The 24,932-nt window shown below is 41.5% G+C and overlaps 1 long non-coding RNA gene across 4 annotated transcripts; it reads left to right on the forward strand.

Annotated features, from left to right (window-relative positions):
- The first annotated feature begins 2,920 nt into the window (after window positions 1-2,920).
- Window positions 2,921-23,637, forward strand: LOC307225325. Of its 4 annotated transcripts, none has more exons than XR_013842884.1 (4): window positions 2,921-4,142; window positions 6,644-6,723; window positions 19,206-19,319; window positions 23,449-23,637. It is a non-coding gene; the product is annotated as an uncharacterized lncRNA (long non-coding RNA). The 4 variants fall into 4 exon arrangements; XR_013842885.1 differs by lacking the exon at window positions 2,921-4,142 and adding an exon at window positions 4,155-4,333; XR_013842886.1 differs by lacking the exon at window positions 2,921-4,142 and adding an exon at window positions 4,358-4,809.
- Window positions 23,638-24,932: the final 1,295 nt, after the last annotated feature.

A 24,932-nucleotide genomic window follows, 5' to 3' on the forward strand; every position in this document is an offset into this window, starting at 1 on the left:
TAGGATTGCTCTGTTAAATAACTTTCCACAATTCATCAAACCTGAGTGAAATTTCTTTAGGGTAGTACATCATGAATGAGTATTTTTAAATGGGCTGTAAATCAAGCTATAAGAACCAAGTTCTTTGAGCAGTGGAACGTGAGACCAGCAATACTTTCTGAAGGCAAAGCTGCCCCCCATTTGTCCAGCCACTTGTGGACCCACATGAGTGATGATAACTTAGGAAAGTTCCTCACATTTCAAAACTCACACAGTGACTATCATGTTCTTCCTCTCGCTATCCTAGCCCCCACCCTTTCTCTCATACTGTGTACATGTGTTTGGAACCTTCAGCAAATGCTGACAGTGAAGGCTTGTTTTTTGTTTTTTAAAAAATCACAATGCAAAACATAGGCCTTATCCACACCATACATTTAAAGCATTATTATACCACTTTAACAGTTGTGGCTTCTCCCAAAGAATCCTGGGAACTATGTTAAGGATGCTGAGAGTTGTGAGAAGACCCCAATTCCCCTCACAGAACTACAATTCCCAGAGTTCCCTGGGAAGAGGGATTGATTTTTTTGACCACTTTTGAGAATTATTTTTTCTGTGAGGGGAATAGGGGGTCTCTGAGTGGCAGGAGCCTCTCAAAGCTTTCTCTTTCCCTGCTGTACTACCTTGGATACATTTATCAGGATAGGGTACTGAGAGTTAGGAGACCTCAATTTACAGAACTACAATTCCCAGAATCCCTGAGAAGATGGATTGATTGTTAAATCACTCAGGGGCCTCCTAACAATTCTCAGCATGCTGTAGTTCCCACAGGGGTGGACTTTGGTGATCTTTCTTATTCTGGTGCCCTGTGCAAGGCCTGGATGGGCTGAGTCAGTTCAGAGTCAGGGAGTTATTCATCGAGAAGGCTGCTTAGTGAATCAATACACCTGCATGCAGATCCAGCATCTCCAGACAATCATTTTATTTAAATGCCCTTAACAGTCTTGCTCTCTTTAAGCCCTTTTCATCTTACGCTATCATTGATATTAAAATCCTTTACATATATTCACTAGCTAGATTAGGCTTTTGGGGCTTCTTTTTTGAACTATCTCCCCTAGTAGTCTCTTCAATAGCAATTTGATCTGCAGCAATTTGACCAGGTTTAGCTCCATGTTGTGGAAAACATTACCTGCTAATTTCTCCATTCTCTGTTAAAGAAGAGCGCAACTTGGAAGATGGAAGAGTGCTGATAGCTGCAAATTCTGCTTTTTTGTCTTCCCAGAGGCATTTGGTTGGCTACAGTGGGCATAGGATGCTAGATTAGATGGGCCTTTGGTCTGATCCATCAGAGCTCTACTCATGTTCCAAGGGACAGGAATAGGCCAGGCTGGTCTCCCTGTTGCCCACCCCACCCCCATCAGTGTAATTACATAAAACAGAAACAATTTGTGCAATTGCTTGCCTCGTCAAATAATCAAAGAGTCCTGCACTGTATGTTCCAGCTCTCCGTGTTCAATTTATGCTTGCGTTTTTTTTCCCAGTTGCTTATTTGGGGGTGTTAAAGAGACTATGGATTGGATCCATGGATATATATTGCCTCTGAACTGAAAATTCCATATAGCCATGTTGTGTATTTAAAAAGAGGAGCTGTGTTAAGATTTTTACTGGGGACACCAGAGCCTATATTCTTCAAATATACAGTAATCTGCTCTTTCTGTTCTTCCTTAGACAGGTATTTGCCACAATGTCACCTTCACCACCCTGCGCTAGCAATTATTTTAGCTGTTCCTTCTCCATAGCCAAGAGTATGTTTGTGCGTGTCAAATGCAATGCTTTTATGATCCAAACTGCCCACATGCTGGAGAAGGAACACAACCACCCACAAGATGTCAGATTACATATTGGCTGGGTCTCCTTAAAACATTGTGCACGAAAGCCCTTTGAAGCTTTTTTGTTTTTAATCTGCCAGCTATATTCCCATCAAGGGATAGACTGCTGGCTCTAAAGCTGATCTACCTGAGCATCACTTTGTAATCTAGCCTAATACTCTTTGTCTTTGTTCTGGTCAGTTCTGAGCAGAAAGATATGATTGGAACATCTCATATGGTGCGGCTTATTGGGCATAACAGGAGGGGAGAGCTCAGTTTCATAGAATCAAAGAATCTTAGAGTTAGAAGGGACCCTGAGGGTCAACTATTCAAATCCCCTGCAATGCAGGAATCTCAACTAAAGCATCCTTGGCAAATGGCCATTGAATCTCTGCTTAAAAACCTCCAATGAAGGAGACTCCACAGCCTCCTAAGGAAGCCCATTCCACTGTCAAACAGCTCTTACCATCAGAAAGGTCTTCCTTATGTTTCGTCAGAATCTCCTTTCTTGTAACTTACCGTAAATCCATTGTATCTGAAGAAGTGTGCATGCACACGAAAGCTCATACCAAGAACTAACTTAGTTGGTCTTTAAGGTGCTACTGGAAGGAATTTTTTTACGGCTACCTATCTGTAACTTAAATCCATTGGTTTGAGTCCTAACCTCCGGAGCTGGAGAAAACAAGCTTGCTCCATCACATGCCATCTTTAAACTGCTTTGAGATAGGCTTTTTGTTCAGTGATAAGAAAGACTTTTTTATGTTGCCACATAAATATTTCCATAGAGCTTCTGAAACATTGTACTCCTGAACACTATTCAGGATCAGCCCCCCCCCCATTAGGTAAAGTGGAGAAGCTGCCTCAGGCAGAACATACTGCCCCTGCCCTCTTGAGTAAGGAGTGGCAGGGAAGTGTTCAAGGAAAAAGCTGTATGCGCCACATGGCCTGACTTCTTTCTCCTAAGCTAGCCTGATGACCTCAGATGTGATGGAGGATGCTGCCCCCATCATCAGTGTTTGAAGTGAGATTTAATTGCCAGTCTGTTTGACTTCTATACATGGAAAGAGTTGGTGGTTCTCCATCTTTTCCCTCACTCCAGGCAACAAAATGTGTTAGGCTGCACCCATGCCTATTCCAACCCCCTTTCTATTATTCTCTTCTAATATCCAGCTCAAAAAATAATCTATATGCCAGGGAGAATTCACCAATTTTCCATTTCATCTTCCCATTTCTAACAGTTCCTACAGGCAAGTTACCTAAATGAAGAGAATGGTATATTTCTTTTCATAATGACAGGTTGTTTGTTTCCCCCCCCAGTTTAAAGGCTTCAGATTACTGTCTGTTGAAGACTTCATTTTGATTCCTCTCACTTTCCTCATTACAAAATTCCACCTTCAACTACCAAAGGATAAGACTGACTTTGTTCAGTAGCTAGGTCCAAAACCATGACATGGTGATCATATTGGTTAGTGGACAGCAGAAAATGTCACTAAAAGTTTTTTCCCCATGAAAAAATGGGGAAGGGGGGCACGTGGTAGAATTTTCTTTTTCCATGCAATTCTTAACAGCATATGTCTTGCAGCTAAACTAGATTTTATGAAAGACACAGAGCTGAAGAATCATGCTCCCTTCTCTTCCTTCTAGCAACTAGGACTAGGGAAATACACCATCTGCCATGATGTCACTGTGCTCCTCATTGCCCCACCCTCAGAAGCTAACAGCACATGATATGTGAGGTGCAGGCAGGATGATGCCCAGTGCGATGACACCATGGCATTCACTGCATTTACCTAGAAGTTAGAAGGGGCAAGGGGAACAATACCATGGCTGCATACACACCATATATTTAAAGCTCATTTACAGCACATCACCTCAAAAAACAATCCTGAGAACTGTAGTTTGTTAAGGGTGCTGTGAACTGTAGCTTTGCAAGGAGCAAACTGCAGCTCTCGGGTTTCTTTGGGGTAAATGTGCTTTAAATGTATGAAGTGTATGCAGCCACGGAATTGTGACAGCTCCATATCTATTGTAATATCCCCATGTTGTAAAGTCAGTGATTAGGTGAAACTTTGCTATTTGTCTCTCCCCCCCACCCGCACCCCACCCACCCCCTGGTTTACATAGCTTTTTTCCATGAAACATGTTGTTGTTCTGCCTTGTACTTCTTACAGTGAACAAGGCCATTCTGCTTAAGGTTTGCTGACAGATTGGCAGAAGCCTATAAATCTGAGCCAATGTTTGAAGCCTACGGACCAGTGTCTAAGGTTTCTGTGACCGAGCCAGGAGACCCTGGCAGCAGTTAAGTGTCAGGGCCCTTGAGAGACCTTTTTGGAGTTGGCAACAGAGAAGCATACATGTTTCCTTTCCCTGGCCCTAAGACAATCTTGTCTGTCCAATAAACTGCTGGGCATAGGATGTATGCTTAGAGCATGGCGTATAGACCCAGGTCAGCTCAAGGCTGCATACACACTATAATATGTCACTATGAGGTGATTGGCAGGTGGTTGCCCACTTACTTGTCAGATTTAGCCTGCCAGGAGTGGGGGAGATAAAAGTTGTCTCCCTTTAGCCAGAAAATATTTCTTATCCCTGCTGCACTAGACTTTTGAAGTATATGTTTCCTCCCCCAAACAATTCTGGGCACTTTTGTTTACCCTTCAGAGTTTTACATTCCCAGACACCCTTAATAAACTACACTGCCCAGAACTCTTTGCTGGGGGGAAATAAGCTTCAAATGGTCTTTAAAGTTGTATAGTGTGTTCACAGTTTTTTCCTTTGTCAGCAAATATTCCCTTAATTATGCACAAAGCATGAAAGACTGTTAGCAGTTCCTGCTCAGTTCCTGTTTGCAATGGTTCAGTCTCCGACATTGAACACACCCTTAAACATGCCCACATTTCCTTGGGTGCCAGGATTGGACCCTACCTTCTGTTCTGAACAGGAGAGAGGGACAGAGTGTCTCTCTGTGAGTGAGCACAGTAGTAGCTGAGTAATTTAACTTTTTCTCCTTGATGGGGGCATGTCTGCACCATTTGTGCTCCTCTCTCTCTTTTTGCTGTTTCGATGTGGCAGCCATTTTGTGTTTTGCCACACCAACCATGACAGCCATTTCATACTCTCCAATGAAAATAGGGACATCCTAAGGAAAAGTGGGACGTTCTGGGATCAAATCATAAACCGGGATGGCTTCTCTAAGTTAGGGACATCTCTGGAAAATAGGGACACTTGAAGGGCCTGCCATTTTGTGCTACTGTATGTCACATTATCCACTGCAGTCCTTTTGTGACTGGGGCCAGTGGCAGTTTATCAAAATCCTAAATGTGCCCCTAAATGTGTTAAAAGAGTCAATGTTTTATTATACTCTCAAAATGCTTTCCTTATTTTTGAGCTCTTCAGGTGGCAAGCCCAACCCAACTGAAATTTACTTTTACTTCATTTTGTATGACAAAACATACCTTAGAATCCTCATATTGTCCATAATCACTGAGAAAATGGAGAAAGTCACTTTATCAGAAGACTGCCGCTCTCTTTCATGAAAAAGGCTTGAATAGTTAACTGAGTAATTTGCTTGGTGGCCAGAAATTCAATGGGTATGTAGCATGAGGAGAACAGTTGGAATGTATTGACCGGGACGTTTTCTTAGTAGTTCCACCCACTTTGGTGTCAGACTTATTTATTTCAAAGCTGAGGTAAACCTTTGGGGAGGAGAACGGCAGTAACTGCCATTTTGTTCTCTTCAGAAAGCCCAGTTCTGAGGTGTTTTTGAGTTTGGGAAATTCAGAATGGCTGCCACTCTTTACAGAATATGTGGCTCATGCCAGGAGCAACTAATTTTCTTCCAAAGATGTAAAGCTAAATACCACTGAAGAAAAAAGCATTGACCGAAGCAGACATGTTAAAAAATACTGTGTCATGGACCACTGTTCCCTGCAACCCTGTTCCTAATAGTTTTAAACCTAAACTATTAGGAAAGCATTTGTTTGGATTTTTTTAAAAAAATAAGACAGTCTTGTAAAAAAAACAACCTTAAAAACCCATAAAAAACTAAGATGCATTGTTTGTTTGTTTGTTTGTTTTTGAAATAATGTTTATTCCAATTTTAAAGGTTACAAAAAGAAAACACTGAATTCACACTAAATACAAACAAACAAAAAAGAAATAGAAAAAAAACCAGCACAGAAAAATACAAACAGAAAACAAACCAAACCTTCCCGTAACTTATTTTCATCTGCTTATTTCCTTGACCTCCTCCCACCTCCCTTTTTTGTATTCTAGTTCAATTAGATGTTTCAGCAAATCCTTCCAACTTTGTTTTTATCCTAATAATTTATCTTAATATACTGTTATTCACGTCTTTCACATTTATCTTAATATACTGTAATTTTACATTCTCTTCTTTCACCAATTAACCATCCATTTTTACTTTATTTAATCTTATTTCTCATTAAAACTAATATATTTGAACTTGATCTCTTAAGGCATTTCCCCTAGGGTCATAAACATTTCATTCCACGATTTTTCCATCTCTCATTAATTTTTTTTTCTTTTTTTCCTCTCTTCTCTTTCCCTTTTTTCCCCTTCCCTTTTTTTTTAAAGTCTCCATATATACACTTCAAATTCCCAATTTTCTTCCACCGTCTCCCCTCCCCGGTCTCGGCCCCTGCAGCCAGTTCCATCAACCTTTGAAAGCAGAAGTAAAGGTTTGAGAGCTCTCCCAGACCAGTTTATTTGGGGGGGGGGCAGAGGAGAAGCAAATGAGAGATTAAAACTGCAGTCTTATGCATGTCAATTTCTTACAGATGCAAAACGGGTATTATGTGGCACCTGTAACACTGCTGCCAGTTACTGCAATCAAAACAGTTGAGAAAACAGTTATGGGGTAAGGCAAACTGATCCCAAGTTGAACTCAGGTGTTATATGCTGACAAGGTCTCACCTCCAACAAAATTTTGTGGAAGTTAACTCCGCTGTTTGAATATGCGCTGTGTGCCTCGCTTGTTTTTGTCACCTCTGAATTGCCCACAAATCTGACTTATTGGAGTGAGAAAATTTTCTCTTCCTCTGCTCTCGCCATAGCATGAATAATACTGTGTACCAGTTACACAGTCCTCTTCATGCAGAATTTGTTTCATCTTAAGAGCCTGATTCTGGTTTTTGTGTGTGTGTTTTTACACAGTTCTACTATGTACAGTATCCCACACATTGTTGGTGCTGCTGCTAATTAAATGTTAAATAGTAGCAGTAACTAAATAGAAACTCCATTTGAAAGACCCAGTTCTGTGACACATGTCAAACAGGAAACCTCTGAGGCCTATCAGATAACAAGTTATGGGAATCCTATGCTAACTATGGCTTCCTCTACTCCTGCGGGATCTTCTGAAAGGTTTGCCATTACATGCAGGACCTTGACAATCCCAGCAGCAGTATTTTAAGCTATTTTAGGCATAGCCATTTGCACAATAGTTTTGTATGGAGGAACTGTGACTATTTCCCACTGGCATATGGTTTGATAGTGGGTATTTGTTGTTAATGGCCTTTATTGGCATAAGTTTAAACAATAAAATCATACCAAGCCATCCAAATGCATTAATAAATCCAAACACATACAATATATAAAAGACTAGATAGCCACCACTGAGTAAATTAGGCAACTTTAGATTTAGCTTCAAAAATCTGGGCAAAATACCCTGAAACAATATTGGTAGTTTCGGGAGTATCATCCCGCAACAAATACTGGATTACAGACTCTTTGTAAATCAATATTTTAAGCTGTGAGGGAGTCACTAGGAGATCTCTGTGAAGGGTGTTGAGAAGAGCGCAACCCAAAATTATGTGATAATTATTATTATTATTATTATTATTATTAATAATAATAATAATAATAATAATTTATTTATATCCCGCCCATCTGGCTGGGCTTCCCCAGCCACTCTGAGTGGCTTCAAACAAAATATTAAAATACAGTAATGCATCAAACATTAAAAGCTTCCCTAAATAGGGCTGCCTTCAGATGTCTTCTAAAAGTCTGGTAGTTATTCTCTTTGACATCTGGTGGGAGGGCATTCCACAGGGCAGGTGCCACTACCAAGAAGGCCCTCTGCCTGATTCCCTGTAACTTGGCTTCTCGCAGTGAGGGAACCGCCAGAAGGCCCTCAGCGCCAGAAGGCCCTTAGTGTCCGAGTAGAACGATGGGGGTGAAGACATATCTGGTGTTGTATCTGGTGTTTTCTTACTACAGGAACAGAATCTGTTCTGGAAGGTTTTTTTTAAAAAAAACCTTCCGAACAAAACAGATGAGGGAAATGCATTTAGATGAGCTAGTATAAAAGCTCTGTGATGTGATAGGGTATCTAAATTATAAAAGTCATTAAGCATTATTCCATGGTGGGGCTGCGATGCTAAGTAAGCAGATGAACTTACAAAAGGCTGGAAGGGGTAGAGTTTTTGGATTTCATAGTCTAGCTGCAGTCTCTGCTTGATGAGAGAGAATATATGTGATTCATCGGATAGAATCCCTATTTGCCTGAGTTTCAGGATAAAATCAGAAACCCATGTAAAATTATGGGTATTTGAAAATCATAATCCAGTCCCTAGATTCTAAGAGATTCTGACCTAACTCTGCACACATAGCCAGATAGGAGACACATTTTGGGGCTCCTAGAATTTTTGGCTTTGAATTCGAAATGCAATCTATCCTGTAAAGATGTGTTCCCATTGAACTGCTTCCATTATTATTGCTTAATTTTACTATTCAGTGCTGTAAAAGAAAATCTACAGGATGGACTGCGAGCAGATGCTATATAACCGATGCATTAATGGAAGCTATAGTGAAATGCATAGGAGTCAACAGAGAAGGGCTTCTGTGGTGACCATAAGATTTGAGTAGGTTCATATGGGGTGGTTATTCAATTCCAATCCCCATCATGACCAACAGTCAAGAATGATGGGAGTTGTAGTCCAACAACATCTGGAGGGTGAAGGTTCACCACCCCTTTGCTTAGGTCATGTCTAGGATGGTCATGTATTCTATACCTACTGCCCCTCACTACTCTTGGAATTGCCCTTTGCTCAGTTTAACCTTTCTGAAAGATTTTATAAGGAATCTTACATTTGTCAGAACTTAGCACTTTTCTTTACTGAATCATCCTAAAGCACATAATTAAGGAGGCAGCAGGCAGAAATCTTCCAAGTTCCCTTAGTATACTGCATTTTGCAGACATTCACTTAAGAGTACCTCTAGGGAAAATGATGAGCCCACCTTTATTTAGGTACAGTCCAACGAGAGGTTGCTATTTTGGGGGATGCAGTCACTTGGGATTCTTAGACAGTGAGTTCGTTTCACTCTGTATCTTGTGACCCTGAAGCTGGAGTGAGGAGTTTGCTGTCACAATTTCCTTAAAATCAGCAGGAAGGGGAACAGCTGGTTTCCTTTTAGTACTCTTTTTTGTGACACAACATAGACGCCACCTTGCTGACTACGCATGTCACAAAGTTTGTGCATGTATGTGTGTGTGCGTAGGAATATACTCTGCTGAAAACCTTAACTGGTAATGTGCAAAAGATGAATACCATCTCCATCCCCTCTCTGTTGTGTGCAACAACATGCAAAACGCAACCTGAAACACAGCAGGGGCAGGGGATGGAATACCCTTGCTGCATTTTAAGCTGCAAATTAGTTCATAGCCTAAATGTTTTGCCTGCTGTTTAAGAGGAGTTCTGAGCCTTGCCAATTTTTATTCTATGCAATGGATGTTTTGTGTTGCCTTATAAGTCGTTTAAATTTGCCTTATATTTGCCTTAAAGTTGCCTTATAAGTCGTTTAAATTTCTAAAAGTGCCCGTGGGGCCCAAAAAACTGGGGACCCCTACATTGAGATAGCACAATCAAGAATCAAAGGTTAACAGGCCACAAGACTATAGAGCCACATCCTATGTGACTGACTCAACTCATTTAGAAGAAGAAGAAGAAGAAGAAGAAGAAGAAGAAGAAGAAGAAGAGAAGAAGAGTTTGGATTTGATATCCCACCTTTCACTCCCCTTCAGGAGTCTCAAAGCGGCTACCATTCTCCTTTCCCTTCCTCCCCCACAACAAACACTCTGTGAGGTGAGTGGGGCTGAGAGACTTCAAAGTGTGACTAGCCCAAGGTCACCCAGCAGCTGCATGTGGAGGAGTGGAGACGCGAACCCGGTCCCCCAGATTACGAGACTACCACTCTTAACCACTACACCACACTGGCTCTCTTTATATGCTGTGTTAATGTATCCTGAGCATATTCAAAGCTGCTAATTAAGTCATTTATTTATTTAAAATCTTTTATACCCTGGCCTAAACTGTCAGTGTTTGTAAAAAGCAAAAAAAAAAAAAAAAAAAAAAGAAGGAAAGGGTTCTGACCTCCCTTTGTCTCTTCAGCCTGGTCCTCTGACCCTTTTCTGCATAAAAGAGTCCACGAGAATATCCTTGCAGAGTTTTATTCTTAAAAGTCTTTGCGCAAAACACGACTGAATAACTATACACACCAGCACTAACCAACCAACCAACCCAAACACCAGCCTCAGCACAAACTAACATTTCTCACTTTATATATACAACCTGCTGCAGGCCGCTGAGTCATGCTGACCCAGCTTTATTCGCATTAAAGAAACAGCGGCCATTTTAGCCGTGACATAAACTTCCATGGCACCCAATAGTTAACCGATCACCCCAACTAAAACAACTCGAATTAAAAATTAGAATCCTCTGAAATTCTGTAGGCAAGCGTATTAAGTTAGGTGCAAAAAATGGGTGTGAACTACCTTGTTTTTAATTGAGTCTCAGAGAAAACCCATACTTTTAGGGGAAAACCCCAACCACAATTCCTGTTGGTTGGTCCACACGCATTGCTAAGCTATAGCTGATTAATGTGTTGCACCAACTACTTATACCAAATAAGTATAAGCCCACTACAGTTCATATATCAAACGCTGACAACAGCCTGTATTGCTTCAGAGTAACCAGAGATGATGTAGCTGTCATGAAATCATATATCTTTGGTCAAACATAGGGAGACATATTAATTTACAACTTAAAGCTTGGGGTCGGGACAGTCCATACCCTCCATACATCTCAGCCAAGCACACTCTGCTCCTTTGGCACACTTTTTGTGGGTGCTGAGATTAGAATTCTGCCATGTTCTCACATCTGCTATGGCAATATTGACTATTAGTATATTTTAGCAGCTGGCATGTGATGCAAATCAGCTTCTCACATATCTGCCACACATTAGTTATGTGCTCTGAGTCAGCAGTACTTTGGGGAGCACTTTCAGCACTCATCTGCTAACTTGCAGAATGGTGATTTAAAGGTTTTTGGTTCCTCTTACATAAATGAGACTGAGAAGTCAGACCACTGGTCCATCTAGCTTAGTACTGTCCACACTGACGAACAGTGACTGTCCAGAGTTTCAGCAGAATAATTTCCCAGTCCTACCTGGGGAAATGGAATAAACCTGAGACCTTCTGCATTTGAAGCAGATGCTCTATCACTGAACTACAGCCCTTTACAGTATTTTCCCTGTTAGTATGGTTTTCATTATTTGTACACAGGCATATACAATACAAAATGCACATCCTCTACACCCTAAATCTAATATCAATGGGCCTGTATTAGAAATAGGCCTATATGCATGCAATTCTATACTGAATCCATTACTCCATCTGCACTATACATTGAAAGCAGAAGCATATCACTTTAAGCAGCTATTGTTTCCCCCACCGCCCCAGAATCTTGTCTGGGCCTAATGGGAGTTGGAGTCCAACAACATTTGAGTGCCACAGATTTCCCAGTCCTGCTCTGAAGGCAAGCTCAATACCTTTTCTTTTTAATAAAAGATGGACATTATTATTCTAATTTCTCATTCTGGTAACAGTCATTGGGGAGGAATTGGAAAAGCAAATATTTAATAGAATTTTCTGGCCACAAACCGTATTCTTTCACTCAATCTGCGATTTCTTTTGTTAGCACCCTAGGAGTATGGTGGGGGGCATGTGCTTTTGGCCAAGAATATCACTGCAGAGTTCAACATAAATAGAGAGATGTTTTTAAAAGCCTATCAGTTTTCCACAATGTCAGGCAAAGCACTTAGCTAAGTTATGTGTGCCAATATCATCTTTCCCATGGCTGGCTTGGCATTAAACATTAGGAATAAAGGATAATTTTAGCAAATGTCACATAATTTAGAGGAACATCCCTTGACCCACGAGCCCAGGATTATGCTATTCTATCTCTCTCTAACTTGGCAGGATCTACAATGAGGTTTTCAGAAATGGTGGACAGTAATTGACTACTGATGCCCAAAGTTTTAAGAAATCAGGACAGAGTAGGTTTTTTGATTTAGAATGAAAGAACAAACATGATATTCCTAGCTGGGGGGTGGGGTTGGGATCTTGGTTTTCTTTAGTAAAAGATCCACTGATTTCATCAGGGCCACAATCCACTGAGAAGTTCTCTCATTCATTTCAACTGGATCTTGAGCAGCAGAATTTCATAGGAACTTGCTTTATACTGAGTCAGACCATTAGGTCATCTAGCACAATATTGTCTACATTGACTGGCAGTGACTCTCCGGGACTTCAGACAGGAGTCTCTACCAGCCCTATCTGGAAATGCCAGGAATTGAACCTGCGACCTTCTGCATGTAAGGCAGATGCTCTACCTACTGAGCAATGGTCCTTCCCAATGAATTAAGCTCTGGATCCACCAAGTACATGTGTGACTTTCCAGAAACCAGGGCATGCATCAAATAGATGTAAAATTTCTATATTTTCCTGTTGTTTCTCAGGGACTTTGATTCTGATTCAATTTCTAACAACACTGAGTTCATGATGAAAGGGACAGATTATGCTTCTTTTTAAAAAATGAGTTTTGTTATGTGATTGAAATTGTTTTACTATATTTATTGCTATGCAATGTAACTATAAACACACACACATACAGAGTTATGTTGCATTGCAATAAATATATTAAAACAATTTCATTCACAATACAAAAGACATGAAAAAGCATAATCTTTCTAATAGTAAGCACAGCACCACCATTCTGGCAGAAATGGAACCCAAATGACGACCCCCCCCCCCGGCAAGCAAGTGGGAAGTATCAGCATACTTAGGGAAATCCCAAGATTTAGAGAAGTACAAGAAATCTAAAAACAGCAACACCAAAAGGGGCATCTCCCACCTCAAAATTGCCCCAAAAGTGCTTGGTGGTCACCAAGAGATGCTTGATGTTGATGCCAATTCGAAAAGAAAATATTCCTGCATGTGACACTGGCCCTTGAGATATTCCAAGAAAGTATTCCTTACCATCCTGCTGCCAGAGAACTCTATGTTTGGTGGTGATGTATAAGTGGATATCTTCTGTAGTGCCACCCTAATTCTGGGATACCCTCACTCACCCTAATTCTGGGATACCCTCTCTCACAGAAATTCACTTGATATCCACACTAGTGGCATTCAGACACCAGGTAGAAATCTAACCATTTATTCTGGTTTTCGGCCTGTTAGTTTATATTTTTGGTATGTGTTTTTAAAACTGTGTTTTCTCTTTAAACTGAGATATCGTGGTTTTTTTAAATTAATTTTATTATGGCCCATCCAGTGATCCAAGTATATAGGGTGGGCTACAAATAGCCTCTATCTATCTATCTATCTATCTATCTATCTATCTATCATCTATCTAATCTATTGACATACAGGCTTTCCCAGGGCAGATATATCCATACCAAATTGCCAAGTCCTGCCCTGATGGCACCACTGGTAATATGTTCTTAATTAAATGACTTCCTGATCCATTGCAAGGGATGGTGATGGCCCAAGGAAGATGGAGACCAGTAGAGCCTGGATATTGGAATGGGTAGGAAGCTTAGGCAAGACAAGGTCAGGACCTTGGATAAGGACCAAGGTGCTGGTTCAGGACCATGGTTAGCAGTTCTGCAGCTGATAAGTAGTCAGGATGAAAGCCCTGCCTCCCAAATACTGTACTGCTCCTGGCCAGTTGCTCCTGGCTGGTGCCTTTTTTGTAGCTGTTGGCTTCTTTTAGGCAATGGGTTTTCAAGCTGCAGGGGCTTTTGCAGGAAAGGTTCCACAGGTATTTCCTGAGCTGCCTAAGGGTTTATAGTCTAGTCATGAGAGTCCAGTGGCAGAGATGTTTCTTCAGATTTCAGGGAATGAAATACAGGCTCAAGTGATAGCAGAACAACATTGGTAAAACTGGGGAGTGAATCCCTCTCCCCTTCTGGGAAATTTTTGTAAGATCACTGTTTCTTAGGATTCCTGGTCCTGTGCAACTGGGAAAAGGGAACAACTGGGAACAACAACTGGGAACAGGGAACTTCTTCACCCTCTTTTTTGAGTTCATGTGCCAGATGTTCAGGGATACAACTCCAGATCAGCTGGTTCAGATATACCAATTGGAAAGCGCTACCAAAAACTTTGTGCAGTTGCCTGCAGATGGCACCCAGTCTCCCCTGTTTATCCAGCTGATACTCTTAAAATAATACTGCTGCAGCAACTCCAAATGGATTGTTGAGCTTATCATAACAAACCAATGACCACACCATGCACAAATGCCACCCAACCTCATTTGGGCTTATCGTGGGCTTGTATTGTTATGGTTCCAGACTGCTAATACCCTTAAGCCTCAGGCTCTAACTTGAGCAGGATGGGTTTATTTTGGGAAGAAGAATCTTTCCCATAGATGAGTGCCTATAATTCCAACAAAAGTGCTTTAAAAAAAAAAGCAGATATACTGTACTGAATTGTTTAGTCTAAAATTAAAAGAGTGTCACTCCCATGACTTACGAAAGAAGACATTGTAAAATCACTTGTCAGCAGTGAGAAAGATTGCAGCATCACCCAGAGATAGGATGGCCAGGGTAAAAAAGAGAGAGAGAGAACAGGGCTCCTGTATCTTTAATAATTGTGTTGAAGAGAGAATGTCCTGCATGACAAGCTATGCCAGCTGAAATTTCCTCCCTCTTCTACACAACTCTTAAAGGTGCAGCAGCTCTGAACTCATTTCATCTGGTCACCCTACTGTTAACAAAATTCCGGCTGCGTATGTCATTCTGCTATGCCTGTAGAATTGCTGCCCTAGATGCATGGACCAATTAACTGTTCTCTCACCCCCATGAAGTAGAACGTCACCCCACTTCTTTTCAGGCAAACCTATAACTATTGAAGGCAGACCTGGTTAAGTTTGGTATAACCATCCCACTTTCCTTTTCCTCCTGCTTTCATTATTCCCATGGTGACCATGAGAAGGGCCATAGCTCAGTGGAAGGGCACCTGTTTTTCCTGCTGAAGGTTCAGTCCTTGACATCTCCAGGTAAGACTGGAAAAGACCTGTGTCAGCTCCAGCCTGCTAGGACAGTTAGGATTTGTAGTCAAAAATATTGGAAATGCACCAGGTCAGTGAAAGCTGAGCTAAAAACAGTAACTAAAAAAAATTGCGTCCAAATAAAACTGATCAACAGAAGTGTTTTTTTAAGAATTGGGTTCTTGTATAAACTGTCAAGGAATTTTGTCAGCTCTTCCCAACTTGAACAGCTCTGTCTTCCCTGCATGGTCAAAACATTGCCACATTTAAAGTTACAGGGGTGACCAGATATCTCTCATTTCTGCTCAATGCTCTGCCACTCCTTCTAGCTAAACCAGCTGTCGGCCCCTATGGCAAGTGCTCCCATGTGCAAAGATCCACTGTGAGAAATGAAATCCTAGGACTGTTACAAGACACTCCTTCCTGACATGTGCTACTTGTATAGTAAGTTCACTGTTTGGGTGGCTGTCAGGCAGGAAGTATAACCATTGAATGGTGTTTATCTGCCAAACATATGCCATCCATTAAGTGAGATGATGTCAAGCTTATTTGTACTGAAAGAAAACAAAGATCAAGGTTGTAGTTTTTTCCCATCCATAACATTTTGTATCCTTAGTATGTCTTATTTCTATGGTTGCAAATAGGGATGGAATTTTCCAAAAGGCTCACTTTGCATGGATCCCCCCCCCCCGCCATGTCCATCTTGCTCCTTGATCTCAGTTAGAAATCATTTATTTTTTACAGGTTTCACCGAAAATAGAAATAATTATTATTTGCACCATTATATGCATCATTATGCACATTATAATATGTACAATGTTATATATGTGTATACACTCCAATATTCCTAAAGCAACCAGCACATAAATTGATACAACAATACATGTAACTGTATAAAAATACTCATGTCTTAATACTTGCAAAATCATGCTGCAAAAATACAATTCCACATGAGGCCTGACTTTTATAATATACATTTTCACATAATTTTGTATATGATCAGGTGGGCTTTAAAAATAATATGATATGACAAATATACAACATCTCAAGCATAAGCAGATACTCGATGCAGGAGGTCATCCAGTGCAGGCAAAGGTTGATTGGGTTGTAAAAATGTATAAATCCATTTAAAATGGATTCCTCCTCCATCCCTAGTTGTAAACATTGGCTTAGATCTGAAAGGGCTGTTGCAGAAGTGGAAAGCACTTCCATCCACACATAGCAAGGACACTGAATTTTGCTAGTACCTCCTGTGCCTTCACAGAATATGCTCTTGAGGACTGGGGGGCACAGCAAGGAGTGTTGTCCCCTGCACCTGCAATTGTCATGGATTGGATGGATGCAGAGGAGTGGTAGCAGGCCCCAAGGAAGCCCCCAAGGGAACAAAGTTCAGAGTCTTTCAGGACTGCAAGCCAGAAAATTAATGAAAAAGAACTACCAGTAGGTTTTTGGGTTTTTTTAATTTTGTGGTTTTTAACTCTCTTCAAGGTGTTATTTTTAAAAAAGTGCATCTAGTGCAATCCTATGCATATTTACTCCATGGTAAGTCACACAGCAGTGGGGCTTACTCCCAAGTAAATGGGCACAAGATTGCAATGTTTGTACCCCCCCCCCCCTTTTTGTAAGAACATATTCAAAGGCTAAAGTACTATGGTTTCAAAAGAAAGCTACGCAGGCCAGCATACTAATTGGGGTGGATGAAGTGCGGCTTAGGGTTTGCTATAAATTTAGCAACCAACCTAACAGGATTGGGCCATAAGTAACTTAGCTCACAGCTTAGTTAGCAGCCATTTTGTAATAAAAGCATGCTCAATAGCTGAAAAGAACTGTGCAGAGTTTCAAAAGAATATCCACAGAGGCCAGAAATATCAAAAGATTAATTGGGGCAGAGTCCATATCTGGTAGCTTAGGAAAGCCAATGTTCGGTCAATGAGGTGCCAGAGAAGGGATCTTATGATGGGATAGAAGACCCTAAAGGGGATAAAGAAGGATTGCTTATGAACCTGTTCTCTTTATATTACAAGGGTAAAATGCAAGGTCACATGCTAAATTAGGGAAGGAAGCGTATCAAGTTGGATACTTTTGATCCACAGAATGTCTAGCATGTTGCATGGATTTGCCTGCACATAAAAACCAGAGACTTGGGGAATTAAAGCATGTTAATTACACTTACTAATTGTGGGTGAAGGCAGGCGTTGTGTGTGATAATAGTAATAATTGATTATTTATACCCTGCCCATCTGGCTGGGTTTCCCTAGCCACTCTGGGTAGCTTTCAACAGAATAAAACTTCAAATATTAAAAATTTCCCTAAACAGGGCTGCCTTCAGATGTCTTCTTAAAGTCGGATAGATGTTTATTTCTTTGACATCTGATGGGAGGGCGTTCGACAGGGAGGGTGCCACTACTGAGAAGACCCTCTGCCTGGTTCCCTGTAACCTCACGTCTTGCAGTGAAGGAACCGCCAGAAGGCCCTCGGCACTGGACCTCATTGTCCAGGCTGAATGATGTGGGTGAAGATGTGCCTTCAGGTATACTGGGCCAAGGCTGTTTAGGGCTTTAAAGGTCAATGTGACTGGAAATGGCTTGAGCATGCATTTTATTGCCTCAAAAGACACATCTTAGAAAGGATGCTTAAATTGCTTCCACCACACTTAAAATATTAGCCCACTTTGCACATGCATTGAGCCGCTGTGGTGTAGTGGTTAGTGTCAGACTAGGACCTGGGAGACCAGAATTCAGTTCCCTACTCAGCCATGAAGCTCACTGGGTGTGCTTTGGCCAGTCACTGCCTCTCAGCCTAATCTACCTGACAGGATTGTTTTGGGGATTAAATGAGGAGAGGGAGAACCTTGAGCTCCTGGAGAAAAAGGTGGGGTGTAAATGCAATTAGTAATAACAATAGCACATAGAATGAGGCTGTGGGGGCCCTACCTCTGGCTCTTTCCCAAGGCCACAGGGAGCCACTGGTTTTGCCTGACACCCACATGTTAGGTATGGATGTCTGCAAGGAAAAGCCAATACACAAAGACCTACACAATTGTCATTCCAGAGCAGAGGGAAGTCTCCTTGGGTGAACCACACAACCTCAGGGACAGAGATGCACCCTAAGAACTCTGTTCTATGTGTAATTCCACTGCACTGGATTCATGTGAAAGGGAATATAATGCCTGCCTTTGTGCTCTGGAAAGTAGGCTAGCATTATTATTGAAGCTGAGTTATGGGCCTGTCTGCGCTAAATGTTTAAAGTAATATTACAACACTTCTAATAGTCTTGATTTCACCCAAAGAATCATGGGAACTGTAGTTTGTTAAGGGTGCTGAGAGCTCTAGGAAGACCACTAGTTCCCTCACAAAGTTACAGTCCCCAGACTTTGCAGGGAAGAGGGATTAACTGTTAAACCCCTCTATAAATTGTAGCTTTTCGAGAAGAGGGGTCTCTTAACAACTCTCAGCAAACTACAGATTTCAGGATTCTTTGGGGAAAGCCATGACTGTTTAAATTGGCATATTACTGTTTTAAATGTATGGTGCAGAGGGAGCCACAGCGAATTCTCTAAAGATTCTTAACAAATTCAGACACAGCTGTGATTTGAACCAGGGCTCTTCAGTTCATCATTCATGCTCCTAAACACCATGCTATACCAGCTGATATTCAAGTGAGCTGCAATGGGAAAAACCCCAAAAGGATTGGTTCAGTCATTAGGCAGAGTAGGCAGCTGCCCCTCAGGCAGCTGAAATAAGGGTACCAGCAAATTAAGCTTTTATTATTGTTTGTTTTTACTTCTAGGGATGGAGAGAGGTACTTGTGGCATTTTCTGCCTTTGGTGCCAAAATAACTTGGCTGGTTTGGGGCACTGTGGATCTTGACTTCAAAGGGTGGGGTGGGGACATCATTTTGCTGCTGTCTCAGGCATAAAAATGTATTGGGCTGACCCTGATCCAGGTTATAAGCATAATCTGCTTGCAGATATCCATATCAATCAAGGAGCTGTTGTGTTTTTCTGCTTCAGCCTGGCTTCTCTCTGCCCCCAGTCAAGCGCAACAGCAAAATGGATAGACATTCCTGCTGGTCAATGAACTGAATGGTGATTGGCCATTTGTCCTGCCCCTTCCCCATGCACCAGGTAGGTTATTGGCCTTTTGTGGGGGCAGGAGGAATTGAACACTGTATGCACATGTATTTGATTAAATGTGCATTCATGCCCCACCCATTTATGAAGAAGAACTAGTTTTCAATATGTTGAAAAAATGTTTAGAGGAGCAAGGGAGAAGTTTCCAAGCAATTTTTTTTTTTAAATGATATTTATTAAGTTTCACAGAATATAACAAACTTTGAAACAACAAACAACAAACATCAGAAATACAAACAATATCAAAAATCATAAGAAAAAAGACATAAAAAAGATTCAACATAATAATAAAAGAAAAATTAAAAGAAAACTCTAGTTCATTCTAATAGTCTTCAAAACCTTATTTTCCTTGCTTCCTCCCGCCTTCCCTTCTTGTATTCCACTTTAAAAGTTTTTTCAGCAAGCTCATTCATATTCGTTTTCATCCTTTATCTTTCCCTTTATACTCTTCCTTATCCTAATCGCTAGAACCCCATCATTTCATTTACACTGCCCTTAGCGTTTCCAAGCAATTTATGCCCACCAGTCTTCAAACAATCTGTGTTGTGCCCAGCCCAAGGCTAAACTCAATAGGGAAGAAAAGCATCCTTTGGAACAAGAAGCACTGACTGTGTTTCCACCATGGGCCCACTACAAAAATTATCTACTTCACTCTAGAGCAGGGATGGGGAATCTGTAGCCCTCCAGATTTGCTGAAACCCAACTCCCATTAGTGCCAGCCAGCAGGGCCAAGGGTCTGGGATGATATAGACCAACAGCACCTGGAGTGCCACAGGTTCCCCATCTGAATCCATAGTATTTCTTCACACCATGCATATGTCACTTACAGAATTTATTGCTATCAGATGTAGGGATAGCCAGTGGCTTGGAAGGCTTGAAAAAACAAACTGGGCAAATTCACAGGGAAGTCACTGGTCATTAACTTAAGTTGGTTAAGATCAATGGTAGTAAATGTCCAATTGCAAGGTGCTGGGGATAAATATAAGAGATGTTTAGAATCATCACAGTTTGCTTTCACTGAATCCACCAAGGCAGCTGTGTTCTGTGTCAGCCTGTACCATAAACATGAGCCAACACAGTATAGAGTGTTGGTGGGAATCAGGCCTAATTAGCCATGACAGGCCTCTCTATTTGGCATGCAAGGCTGATTTGGCCAAACACTGACAATCAGGATTGTTGGAGCTAGCAAAGCACTGTGCAAAAATGGACCACCTGATATCACTGGGATGGATGCCAGGTGATTGCCAGGTGGGCAGTCCCATCCACCTGTTAAACTGGGCCCAGTGGGGAGATAAGGATCTGGCCCACTGGCCAAATCCAGGTCCCCAGCCCTGGTATACAAATACGGTCCTCTCAGTGGTGGCACCTATACTATGGAATTCCTTTCTGAGTCATAGCCAGCAGGCACCATCTATTTAGTATTTTAAGGACGTTTTATAAACTCATCTGGTTTGTTGGATAGCCAGCTGCTAAGGTTTTTGTTAGTGTCCGGGTTTTTGTTTTTTCTGATTGGGCTTATTTAAAAATGACGGTTGTATTGGAATTTGAACTGTTGGTTATTGACATAGTGGTATATTTGCTACTATACGAGCTTTATTGAGAAGGCTGTAGTCTGGAAAGGCAGCTTAGAAGTATTTGAAATAAACAGATGCTCCAGTCTCTCCAACTATTAGCTCTGAAGAGCACCCTCCCATTAGCATCAGTGGGAACTTGGGAGCTTCTTCAACACGGATAGCAGCCACCACAAGGTGTGGGCTTTTGTTCAGACTGTGGCAGGGAAGGAAAGTGTTAACCTCTTCCCCAGGTGTTGATGAAAAGGCTGCCCACTAAGCAGATCATTAACTTTTTTTATGTAACCAAGCAGGTTTAGCCCACAGACTGTCAGGGGCTAATGGGAGTTGCAGTCCAAAAACATCTGGAGGGCACCAAGTTGGTGAGTATTGCAGTGAAGCAGGAAGGCCAGCAAAGCTCATGTTTTATTGCAAAGGTGACATAAACAAAGCTATGTGAGTGTGCTTAGCATTACTGAGGGACTGTTATTAGAAATTATCCGGATGCTATCTGCATTCCTACCCTTTTGCTTCCTGGGACAGCAGGGATAAGGAGTGCTGCACAAACAAGATATCCCTTGCAAGAGGACAAAAGAGAAGTTTCTCAGCAGTGACCTTTACACTCGGGCATGAGAATCCTCCCAGTGATACATACAGTGATACATTCTGAAGTACAGGAGCTCATTGTGACACAGTCCACATAGCCACTACCCTGAGGAGGGTCCAAAAATGCAGACGGCAGAATTGATCCATCATACACACAGCAAATAGCAGTGGTTTTTTAAAAAATGCTCAGTTCATTAGGATCAGTATGACTGCAACACTATGCATAGTTTCCTGGGAGTAAGCTTCATTGAACTTGGTAGTGCTTACTTTTGACTGCATGTGTTCAGCTTATAAAACACACTGAACTTTAACTAACAATACTGAGCCAGCTGAATGCAAATTTTAGCTCTGAATTAGAAATCCAATCAATTGTGTAAAGAAGTGTTCCCATTTAAACCACTAGCATAAATAAAAGCATCTTTCTTCTCTGCTTGATTATTTCCCTCATTTGCTTTACGACGTTAAGGTTACCAGATTTTTTTCAATGAATCCGGGGACACTTTTCAACTTCAATGGATTTTGTCAGGGGACTGATTTGTAAATCAGGGGACTGTCCCCGGGAAACAGGGACGTCTGGTAACCTTACTTTACGTCCTCTGTCCTAGTCTACCACAAACAATAGTGAAACTTGAAAGCTTCATTCACATTCGCTTACCAAAATAGAACCATAGAATTGTAGAGTTGGAAGGGATCCTGTGGGTCATCTAGTCCAACCCAATGCAATGCCGGAATCTTTTGCACAACATGGGGCTCGAACTCACAGTTCTGAGGTTAAGAGTCATATGTTCTACTGATTGAGTCATCCCAGATAAGTAGTAAAAAAAGGTAAAGGGACCCCTGACCATTAGGTCCAGTCGTGACTGACTCTGGGGTTGCGTGCTCATCTCGCTCTATAGGCCAAGGGAGCCGGTGTTTGTCCGCAGATAGCTTCCGGGTCATGTGGCCAGCATGACTAAGCCGCTTCTGGCAAACCAGAGCAGTGCACGGAAACACCGTTTACCTTCCCGCCGGAGCGGTACCTATTTATCTACTTGCGCTTTGACGTGCTTTCAAACTGCTAGGTTGGCAGGAGTAGGGACCAAGCAACAGGAGCTCACCCCGTCGCGGGGATTCGAACAGCTGACCTTCTGATCGGCAAGTCCTAGGCTCTGTGATTTAACCCATAGCGCCAGACCATGAGTGTGTCAATTACCCTTCTGCTCTAATGGATGGCCTCATCTCTCTTGCTCTAAAAAGTCCCAGATCTGCACCCCCATGTGTTTTCAATCCTCTCTACACCATTCAATATTTCTGGAAAGAAAGGATTCCAACTTTTAATATCTGTCAATCTAGACATTACAATATATTCACCATGGGGATTGGAATCTCCACTATGTGTTCTCTTGCAGTTTGTGTCAGTACTGTTTGTTGGGTAGGTGGGTGGGCATTACCAGGAAAAATGTATTACCTGATGGCACTGACTTACTCAGTTAATTGATGATACATGCAGAGGTGGGATGGGAAAGACACATTGATTATAGCAATCTCTGTGACAGACATTACATCCAAGCCACCTCTACAGCCATTATGATGCAACTTATTATGGGGTCTCTATATGTATTGAAGATTGTGTCTATAGGACACACGATTTTTCTTGTTTTAATAATGGTGAGCAGTTTTTGAAGCACTATCCCATTATCCAATGTCACTTCCTGACAATCTGTTCATTGAACATTCATCCCAATTTGTTTGTAGAGAGATCTGACAACATTGGCTATTTAATGAGCATTCATCCTGATTTTTTATGGGGATATTAGGCAACATTGCTGCAAACAAGTGTTATCCCACCTTTCCAGTGCATTTTCTCATCACTTTCCTTACTGCAAAAAGTCCAGTGTTTGGGGGAAGCAGGTTTGTTTTATCAGAGCTTTAAATCAGTTTTAATTGTGTAGCCTGAGTTTTCTGGTAAGTGACTGAATCCCTCCCAGAGATAGTGGCAGTCTGGAAGTTCACCAAAACATGCAAATCATGTTTGATCAACAGCATAGCAAGAGAGAGAGAAATCTAACCAAGGTAATGCAGGCAACATGTGGCAATATTGTCTTCAGATCTCTGAAAAACTCTCTTCTGTTTACAATCTATGATTGTCACTCATCCAGGAAAGAAAACTCCCCAATAGCATTGAAAGTACAGTGTGGTACCCAACTAAGTTTTACTTAGAGTAGACCCATAGAAATTAATGGAAATACATTCAGTCAATTCTGAGTAAAACATAGTTGAATACCCATAGAATGTAATGTGAATTTGCACAGAATAAAACTGACAGACCCTACCATTAGGTAAAGTGAGGTAGCAGGTTTTGAATAGTGATTTAATATATTAGAGTTGTCTTAGAGAGGGAGAGTTGTTTGTAGAATTTTCTGCCCTGGGTGCTGAGTTACTTGACTAGGAGGGCAGCAAAATATACTGGGCCTCCTTTGATGATTAGCCTATTTCTTACATAGAGTTTGGACATGATCTTTTTACTTATACATGCACCTCTCTCTGTTCCATAACACAATATTTCCATGATCTATTAATCTCACAACAACCCTGTGGTACAGACTAATATCATGACCATTCCACAGCAATGAAATAGAAATGGAAGATTGTCAGATAGTTTATAACCATTGACAAGTCTGTTAACATTCTACATCTAATTTTAGCTATTGATCAGCACAGCTAGCTGGGGTTGATGGCACTTGATGGAAGTTGTAGTCCAAAACATATTGTTGCACGTCATCCAAATCTCTGGCTGCTGCAAAATTCCTGGGGTTCCAGGCACTTACCTAGGGTTTGGTTTTCTTGGAATGAAGGACAGCAGAGACTGTGGTGTCTTTATGATATATGATTTATTTACACTTATATACAACCTGAGCCTACAATGGAGGAGTTCGCAGCATTAACGCCCCAAGAGGCTTTTGCTTTTCCTATAGCCACAGCCTTGGATTCCAGCAGAAATCAGGCATGGTTCTGTCTCCCAGCTGCCCAGCCCTCAGCCTGCCAGTTTATAGCTTCTAGCTTGCACACGCAACTCTCAACTCTGGCCAGGTATGATGCCAGGTAATTGACAGGTGGCTGGACCCGCCCACTTTTCAAATACCCACACAGTTGCTCACTATTTGATCTGCCCCACTGTCTTAAAGTAGTTCCTCTCCCCACCATTAGTTGGTGGTCACATGGCCCTTCTGGTATCATACATCCTCCTATCCACTAGAGGGTGCACACACTCTGTTGCTGTACTTAGTGTCCTACAAATGAAGGACACTCACATTTTTTGTTCCCACTCCAGTAGTGGCTCTGAATGCAGCTCTTTACCTTCTCCCTGACACAAAATGTATTGATGTGACTGCATTCCCTCTGACTCCAACTGAAGGAGAAACTAAACATCACTCATTACAATGCCCTTCACGTGTATAATATATAGTTGTGG

The sequence above is a fragment of the Podarcis cretensis genome (assembly GCF_951804945.1).
Source record: "Podarcis cretensis genome assembly, chromosome: 10".
Taxonomy (NCBI): domain Eukaryota; kingdom Metazoa; phylum Chordata; class Lepidosauria; order Squamata; family Lacertidae; genus Podarcis; species Podarcis cretensis.